The 9,054-nt window shown below is 39.6% G+C and overlaps 1 non-coding gene across 1 annotated transcript; it reads right to left on the bottom strand.

Moving 5' to 3' along the window:
* Positions 1-488: 488 nt before the first annotated feature.
* LOC141637087 (small nucleolar RNA R71) lies at positions 489-595 on the bottom strand. The gene has a single exon (XR_012541649.1). It is a non-coding gene; the product is annotated as a small nucleolar RNA R71 (small nucleolar RNA).
* Positions 596-9,054: the final 8,459 nt, after the last annotated feature.

The following is a 9,054-nucleotide window of genomic DNA, read 5'->3' as shown; positions in this document are numbered from 1 at the left end:
TGAGAGGTATTGGTGAGGTTGTAGATATTCAACCAAACACTATTGAGTTCATCAACCCTTTTGCAAGAGAAGGTGAGGAGAACCCAACACAAAACCAAACACAAAATCAACCCACAATGCCTAAATTTTCATCACATTCCGTACCAACCGAGGAGAACCTACCTAATGCTACTCCTACACCACAACACTTAACCGGAAATTTTATTGCCAAATCCGCATTTATCCAATTAGCCGAAAGAAGCCAATTTGGGGGGATGCCTAGTGAAGACCCTCACTCACACATGGAGACTTTTTGTGACTATTGTGATGCGATATCTCAAACCGGTGTTACTCAAGACCAAATTCGATGGGTCTTATTTACTTTTTCTCTAATTGGCACCGCGAAACAATGGTTGAAAGGCCTTGATAAGGCTACTCTCGGAATTGATTCTTGGAAGAAATTGGCTCAAGCTTTCTACAAAAAGTTCTATCCACCGGAAAAGACTAACATGCTAAGAGCTCAAATTACGGGCTTTAAGCAAAGAGATGAAGAATCTTTGTATGAAGCTTGGGAGCGATTCAAGGGAATTTGTCGCTCATGTCCTCACCATGGACTTAGCGAGTGGTTCTTGGTACAACAATTTTGGAACAGTCTTTATGAAGACTCAAGAAACATTCTCAACAAGGGATCAAATGGAATGTTCACCGAAGTTGATGACAATCAAACTTGGAACAATATTGAGGAAATGGCGGTCCATAATTCACAATATAGTAGACCTCGCAAGGCGACTAGAGGAGGAAAGCATGAAGTGGACTCTATTACTCAATCGGGTGCTCAACTTAGTGCTCATATTGTTACCATCAATTTGAAGTTTGAAAAAGCTATGGCTAGACTTGAAGAAGCCTCAAAATCACCAAAGCATCATGTTAATGTCATGACGGCATCTTCATCAATCCCAAGTGGGATATGTGAGAATTGTGGAACTTTGGGACATGACCAAAGTGAATGTAGGGGAACAAATGAACAAGTAAATGCTTTTCAAGCATACAAAAGTGGTACCCCTTATTCCAACTATTACAATGAAAACACCAAATTCCACCCAAATCTCTCATACAAAAGCCAAAATGTTCAAAACCCTCAACCAACATACACCCCACCTCCCATGAGAAACCAAAATCAAAGACCCTTTACAACCAAAACCAAGGTTTCCAAAATCAAACTCCATACAATCAAAAAAATGACCAAGGTTTTGATGTTCAAAAAGCGGTCCTCCAAATGCAAAAGAATCAACAAAAGTTTTTCACTCAAATGCAAAAAGATAGTCAAGTAAAGGAAATCACCATCAACAACATCCTAGCCCACACCAAAATGTTGGAAACCCAATTGACTCAACTAGCATCTTCAAACTCACAAAGACAAAAGGGGCAATTACCACCTCAAAGTAATCCCCCAAGACATGAAACGGTTAGTGCTATTCACTTGAGGAGTGGTACAAGGTATGAAGCACCGAAGAAGCAAGTTGAGGATGAAGTTGTGGAAGCTAGTGACAAAGAAGAAATTGTGCAAAACTCCAAGGATGGAGAACCATCAAAAGAAGAAGTTTCAAAGAAAAATGAAGACAAGGCCAAGGAGAAGGAGCCCATTGTGATTAGACTTCCTTTTCCAAGTCGTCAAGCCAAGCCCAAATTTGATGACCAACTTGGAAAATTTATGGAAATTGTGAAGAATTTGGAAGTCTCGATTCCTTTCACGGAATTAATCAATCACGTGTCGGCCTATGCAAAATACATGAAAGACATCCTCACAAAGAAGAAGTCGATCCGGAAGCTTGAGTCTATCGCCTTCACTAAGGTGAGTAGTGGAATACTTCAAGGGAGTTCACCTCCAAAACTTAAAGATCCGGGAAGCTTCTCAATACCGTGTACCATTGGCGACACCACGATCAACAAAGCCTTATGTGATCTAGGGGCTTGTGTGAGTGTTATGCCGTACTCGGTGAGTAAAAGGTTAGGGATGGGAGAGCTTAAATGCACCAATATCACACTCCAAATGGCCGATAGATTGACGAAGACACCATTAGGGATATGGAAAGATGTTCCCATAAGAGTTGGGAAATTTTTCATCTCGGTGGACTTTGTCATTGTTGACATGGAAGAAGACCCCAAAATTCCGATCATTCTAGGAAGACCTTTCTTGCACACCGCGGGTGCGGTGATTGATGTGAAGCATGGAGAGCTCACTCTAGAAGTAGGAGACGAGAGCATAACTTTCAATCTTGACAAGACCATGAGAGCTCCCCGTTTGCATGAGCCATATTTTATGGTTGATCATTATAGCCGGAAGGATGATAGGATGAAGTCGGAATTCCAATGAAAGAAGAAATTTGATGATGCTCCATTCAAAGAGCAAGTGAATTGTAACAAAGAGAGCTTGAAAAGCTCACCAAAGTCAAGCAATGAAGAGGATGGCCTTATTGGCCAAGACAAGAAAGTGGGAGAGTTGTCTCTATCAACTCAAGAGATCTTTAGTGACCAAGTAGATGAAGTTTGTGGTCTTTGGGACGATGATTTTGAAGGGATTTTCAATCCCTATATTGGCAATGCTATCGATAAAGACCAACATGAAGGACAACAAGGGCAAAGATCTATTGAAGATCTTTATCATGACAATGAACAAGCTTTTGACTACTTCTTCAAGGTGTTGAGCAACATCAACAACAACTTGTACATGCCCCCATGACATCTCACTAAGGATGAGAGTTTGGTGGAGTCCTCTCCAAAACACCATTTGTAAATATTTCTAACTCCATAACTCGCATTTTAATTCTTACATTGCATTTTTTGTCATTTTTTGATTTTTATGCTTTGATCAAGATATTTATCATTTTTTAGAGAAGTGAGGGATGGACTAATGATTTTATTGATGTGTAGTGCTTTAGCTTAGTGTGGGGATAGCAATTGCCTAGGCTTTTCATGCCTTAGTAGTGCCCCAACAATGAAGAACACTGGATTTGAAGAATGAAAATGACACGGGATATGCAAGTGCACGGATGGAACTGAATCCGGGTAGACTAGGAGGAATCCGAGCGTCCTTAAGGGGAATCCGCTCGTCTTTAGGGAATCCGGGCGTCGGTTGCAGAATCCGTCCGTCCAGTTGAACTGAAAAATTGAAAATTTGGGACTGTTGAAGAATCTGAGCGTCCCAGCAGAGAAGACGCTCGTCTGGAAGAATCCGCTCGTCTTTGCAGAAAGACGCCCGTCTTTTTTGCCAGTGCAAAATCAGAAAACTCGCTGTAACAGAATCCGCCCGTCTTTATTGGAATCCGCCCGTCCTACAACTGAAGAATCCGAGCGTCCCAGCTAAAAGACGCTCGTCTTTATGCGAGAATTCCTGAACCCAGAATAGGCAGAATACGAGCGTCCCGAAGGAAAAACGCTCGTCTTCCCTCTACAGTTCGAAATTTTCGGGTGGTTTTAAATACCCCTCCCACACTCATTCCTTCATTCATACATTCAAAACACTACCAAAAACCCCAAAAACCCCAAAACCCTCATCCTCTCTATCACAAAAACAAGATTTTCTCAACCAAATTCAACAAAATCACTCCAAACTTCCTTTCAACAACAATTAATCACTCATTTTCCAACAATAATCAATCCAAGCACCAAAATCTTCAACCTTTGAGTCGATTTTTGAAATACAAAGGCAAATCCTTTCATCTTAAAATCGATTTGGGTATAATTGGAAATTTATGATTTTCAATCTTTTCTTGGTATAATCATCAATGGCAAGAACAAAAGGATCAACAAAGGCACTCAAGGCAAAGGCACTCTCAAAAAGGCAACAATGCCTTCAAGCAAATAAAGCTTCAATGGCTATGGTGGTTGCTAGTGCAAACTTGGAAGTTCAACAACAACAAAATCCTCCCTTGGAAGCAACAACAACAACTCCGGAAATTGCTCAATTATCAAACTATTCGGAAGTAATTTTCATTTCTAACTCCCATAGGGATACATTTGCCAAGTATGCTAGGAAATCCATTCTACCCACCAAATTCATATGTGAAGATGCCTTGAACAAATTGGGTGTCCTAGAGCAAACAAAAGCCTTCTTTGAAGCCATAGGGTTGGGAAAATTGTTTACTACAAGAGAATTTACATACCCCTCCCTTACCTTAGAATTCTTGAGTTCATTGAAAGTGACTAAGGTAGAGACTAGGGAATACATCGAGTTTCGCCTTGCCAATGTGAATAGGCGCATCACCTTTAATGTTTTGAGTAAAGCATTAGGTCTTAGTGATACCCCTCGTTATTATAAGAAGCCCAAAAAATATGACCCCGCTCCTCTTTGGTAGGCGATTTCCGGGAAGAAATTCGAGAACTTTCATGCTTGTCGCGCTCTATTAGTCCACCATCCGGGCATTAGAGTGTGGCACAAGGTCATCGGGAATACTATCATTGCAAGAAAAGACACTAACCACTTTACCAAGCTCGATTGTGTTCTACTTGACTCGGCCTTAAATATTGGAAGGGAATTCACCAAGCCTTACAATGCTCTAAGGCTTTTGGTGGAAAGATGGCTCAATGTTAATTGTGTAAAGGAAGGCACCGCTTTTATCGTAAATGGAGGTCTAGTTACTCTCTTGGCCAAGTACTTTGATCCGAATTTCAACAAGGATAGCAAGTATGTGGCGAAAAGAGGGGGTCATCTCATTGACATGGATGCCATGATTAACAAGTACAAGTGGGCCAAGCATAATCCTCTTGACACCAAATATTGGTGGCTCACCAATGATGCTAGATCCTTTACTTTGCCGTCCAAGATATGCCGTTTTAGTGTTCATAGAACAAACTACCTTCTTCCCCTCTCAAAGGAAGCCGAATACATCATCCGTCAACAAAGGGGCGAAATTGAAATGCCCTCCTCCTCCATTGTCACACCACCCTATCCATTCAAATATCAAGAGTTCAAGCCCGAAGGTGTTGAAGTGGGCAATGACTACATGACTCTACTTATGCAAGAGATGCACAAACAAGCTTATAAGGATCGGGAAGATGCATACTTGGCCCAATATCCACCCCTCATTCATTTAGCTAGGCAAGGACTACTTTAACTTTCATGTCCTTTGCCTAGTTGGGCGGATAGGGAAGTTTTCTTTGTAAGTGCATCTAGGGGTGAAAGACCGGGTGATGATGAGGTTGTTGGTGATGAGGTTGTTGATGAAGAGGTAAATGAAGAAGAAGAGGCTAATGAAGATGATGAAGAAAGTGATGAAGGAAGTGAGCAAGGAAGTGAAGAGGGGAGTGGTGATGAGTCCACTTCTATTGAGGAAGATGATGACAATGATGATATGGTGGAAGACTAGCAAGCTTTGGAGGCTCCTACCCTCTTGAGGTTTGTCTAATTCTTTCTTTGTTTTATTTATTTTTATCTTGATCATAGTTGGAGAGTCCTAGCAACATGAGGATTAACACCTCAGCCCCATTGAGGTGTTCTTATTTCATTGTTCCCACTTTTTAAAATCCAAAATGACAATTTAGTTTCATGCATTGCATCTTGTGTGCATGAACTACCCCAACTTTAGGACATTAGAAATAATTTCTATCTCGGTTTGGGGAAGTACGTGCATACGCAATGGGAGGTAATCTAAATTACGCTCTCCGTCATAAACAAAAACCATGCATCATGTAGTGTAGATTAGTGTAGCTTGCATTTAGTGTAAAATTCATGCATCATGCTTACATAGTTTCCCATCATTTTGGCCATTAAGGACAATGCCCATATTAGTGTGGGGATGGGGAATTCTAACTTAACTTTTATTCAAAAAACCCAAAAAAATCAAAAAGTTTCGAAAAAACCAAAAAATTTGAAAAATTTGAAAATCCAAAAACAAGTTCATTTCCTTTGTAGTGTAGACTTGTATATATTGTTGTATATATAATATTTGCTTTATCCTTGTTCACATTGAATGACTACGCCACATCCGAGACATGGGGATATTGAAGACCGCATGGTATGATCTTTCCAATCTCCTTTTTCCTCTTTATGTTAATGACTATGTGGCTTTTTTTTTATTGATGCGGTATAACAATGTGAATTTAGGACTTGCATTTAGTTTATATGGCATATTAGTTGGTAGAATCATTTGCATTAGGATGTATATATGCTAGTTGCATCATGGCATGTAGTTGCATGTTAGAAAATTTTGCGAAACCGTCTACTTGGGAAGCTTGACAAGTGTATATAGGCCCTAGTAGATGCTTTTTCTTCTTAAGACTTTGCTTGTTAGAATACTTGTAAAACACCCTAGGATGTGTCATGCTAGTATCATTTTACCCATGGATTAAGGCCTAGTCAAGAGTACCTTGTGGTGTGATAACTCCTTGGCTACCGTTTATTCCAAGGTGACCCTTGAAACCATGCATCTATCATTCATCCATGTTCTACCACATTTTTGTCATCAAAAGGAATGGGCACAAAAAGAAATTGATTTGAGTTCAATGAAATGAAAAATGAAAGAAAGTTTGCAAAATGCATCAAATGAAAAGAGGAGCAAAAATAGAACTCCTAAAGCTTCAAATATAAGGCACCCTAGCTACATATGGGCTGACTTTGAAAATGTTCAAAAAGAAATGCAAAGAAAAGTTGAAAGTTGTCAAGTATTGAAATGCCTAACATCAAAGAAATGGCAAAAGAAAGTGTTCTCAAATGTTATATGCCACAAGAAATTGGGGGGAAAACAAAAACAAAAGAAAACTCCCAAAATGAAACTCAAATATATATTGATCCCTTTATCCATCGTATCCATTTTTGTGCATGGTAGAGAGGGGACGACCCTTCTTCTTGTCTAGGCAAGAGGGGGAATTCCGCGATCCTCCAGTGTTTCTAACGCCATAGGGAGTCTACTCTTGACAAAAGCATTTAACGATTAAGGACAAAGGTACCCTAGCTTGACACAATTTGGAGGTGATTTATTGTTATCCTTCTTGGCTTAGTAGTTTGAAGAAATTGCATCTATGAAGAAGTGTGTACCTTTGAATTGCTTCCCTTGTAGATAATTTCCGCCACTTAGATGAGGAAAGTGGCTATTCTTTCGTAGATGCATCCATTACTTGATTTTGTGTGCTTAATGTTTGGATGTGTCGCCATTTTGGCAAGACCCACCTTGCCTTGCAAGAAGGCATCCTACCTCATGGTTGTCTTATTGTGAGTTGAAGGGGCGGAGTGAGACCCGCTAATTGTCTCATATCGGCTATGCTATTAGGTTAGTTTAAATAATGGTCCTAGTCTTTGTCACCTCTTTACTCGGGACGAGCAAAGGTTCGGTTTGGGGATATTTGATGTGACCATAATTAGAGCATATTTAGTCCCCGAATTAGCTTTGTTCCCATGCTTTTTAGTGCATATTTGGGTCATTTGTTGTCTTTAGTCCTTTGTTTTGCATATTCTTTGAGGTTTTGTGTCCTTGGTAGGAAAGGAGTGCAAACCTTGCATTTTCATGGCAAAATGAGGCTAAATTGATTGAATTCAATGACCAAGCATCAAAGAGAAGACAAGATTAGAAGGTCTTTGTACATACTATAGTAGATGGGTAATGATGAGAAAAGATCCTTGCATCCCCGAGGAAATCCTAAAGGATTTTATGAAGAAAAAAGGAAGAAAAGAAGAAAGAAAGAAGCTGTAAGACAATCCGAGCGGATTGTCCACAAGACGCCCGTCCAGCAGCCACAATCCGAGCGTCTTCCCCCTGTGGACACCCATCCAAAACACCCAAAATCCGCCCGTCTTCCCCATCTGGACGCCCGTCCAGAATCACCCAAATCCGCCCGTCCCGTGCCCTGGACGCCCGGATTCCCTAACAGCTATTTCGTCTTCTACATACTTCAAGGAATGATGCACATATTTTTCTAAGACCGGCGAAAAGGAGACCGGAGTCTCCCTAGAGACCGGCGATTCTTCAAGGACTTAATCGTCATTTAAGCCCTTAGTAAACCCTAATCTATATAACTAATCCCCACTATAAATAACCCATTAGGCTAATTAGAAGATCATGTACTTCTTAGAAATCTCTAGTGTAGTTAATATCAATCAAATCTCTCTTTAATCTTGTAATCAACATTTAATCAAGTTTTAATACAAGTTTCATTTCCTTAATCTCTCTCTTGTTCATCCTTTGTTTTGGGTAATTGAAGATTATTTGGGTTATTATTGGGAGATTGATAACCTTCCAATCTATCATCAAGTACTTCTATTATTCTTTGCTTTATTATTGGAATCATTAGTAGGTATAATTCTCTTAATCCCTTTTTAATTATTGTTAATCACTTTCATTAATTCATCATGTTTTACTTTGTTGGTATGATTGACAACCTTGCTAGCATGTTCAACATGATAATGAGTGAGTAGTTTCCTTAGCTAGGGTTAATGGGTAATTAGGAGAAACCAACATGGGGAATGATTCATGCTTAAATTAATATGCTTTCATAGTTTATTTGTTTGCTTGTTGTGATCTCAACTTATGCACATGTTATGTTTGATGAAATGCGAGCCTATGAATCCTTGCATTTTTTTACCCATCACCTATCTTTTCAATGAGACTTGTAAGACATAAACTAACTCGAGTCTCATTAGACCATGCATATAGTTGAGTAGGGAAGATTAAGTCGACTTGTAGGTGTTGTACAATCTAATCGATTCAGCTCCGAGACCCAAACTTTTCTAGGATTGTAAGATATAAACCAACTCGATCCATCACAACAATAATTTCTTGCTTATAATTTGAGAATATGTTTGTGTGATCAATTCCCATGAATCCCCTATGACCCCATGACACCCTAGTGCCTTTTATCAATTGTTTACATCCCTTTCAATTCATCTTTCTTGTTTACTTTCATTGCCATTTAGTTTAGTGATCTTCTACTTCAAACCCCAAATTGTGACACCCTTAGACACCACTAGTTGCAATAGAAATACTCATCTCAATTCCCGTCCCTTGGGATCCGACCTTTACTTGCCTCTTTACTAATTGTAGAGTTGTTTGTGAATTTATAAATTGTGTTTTGGTCTAGGTGCTC

This window comes from Silene latifolia, chromosome Y (assembly GCF_048544455.1).
Source record: "Silene latifolia isolate original U9 population chromosome Y, ASM4854445v1, whole genome shotgun sequence".
Lineage (NCBI taxonomy): Eukaryota > Viridiplantae > Streptophyta > Magnoliopsida > Caryophyllales > Caryophyllaceae > Silene > Silene latifolia.
This window is presented reverse-complemented; position numbering and strand designations above follow the sequence as displayed.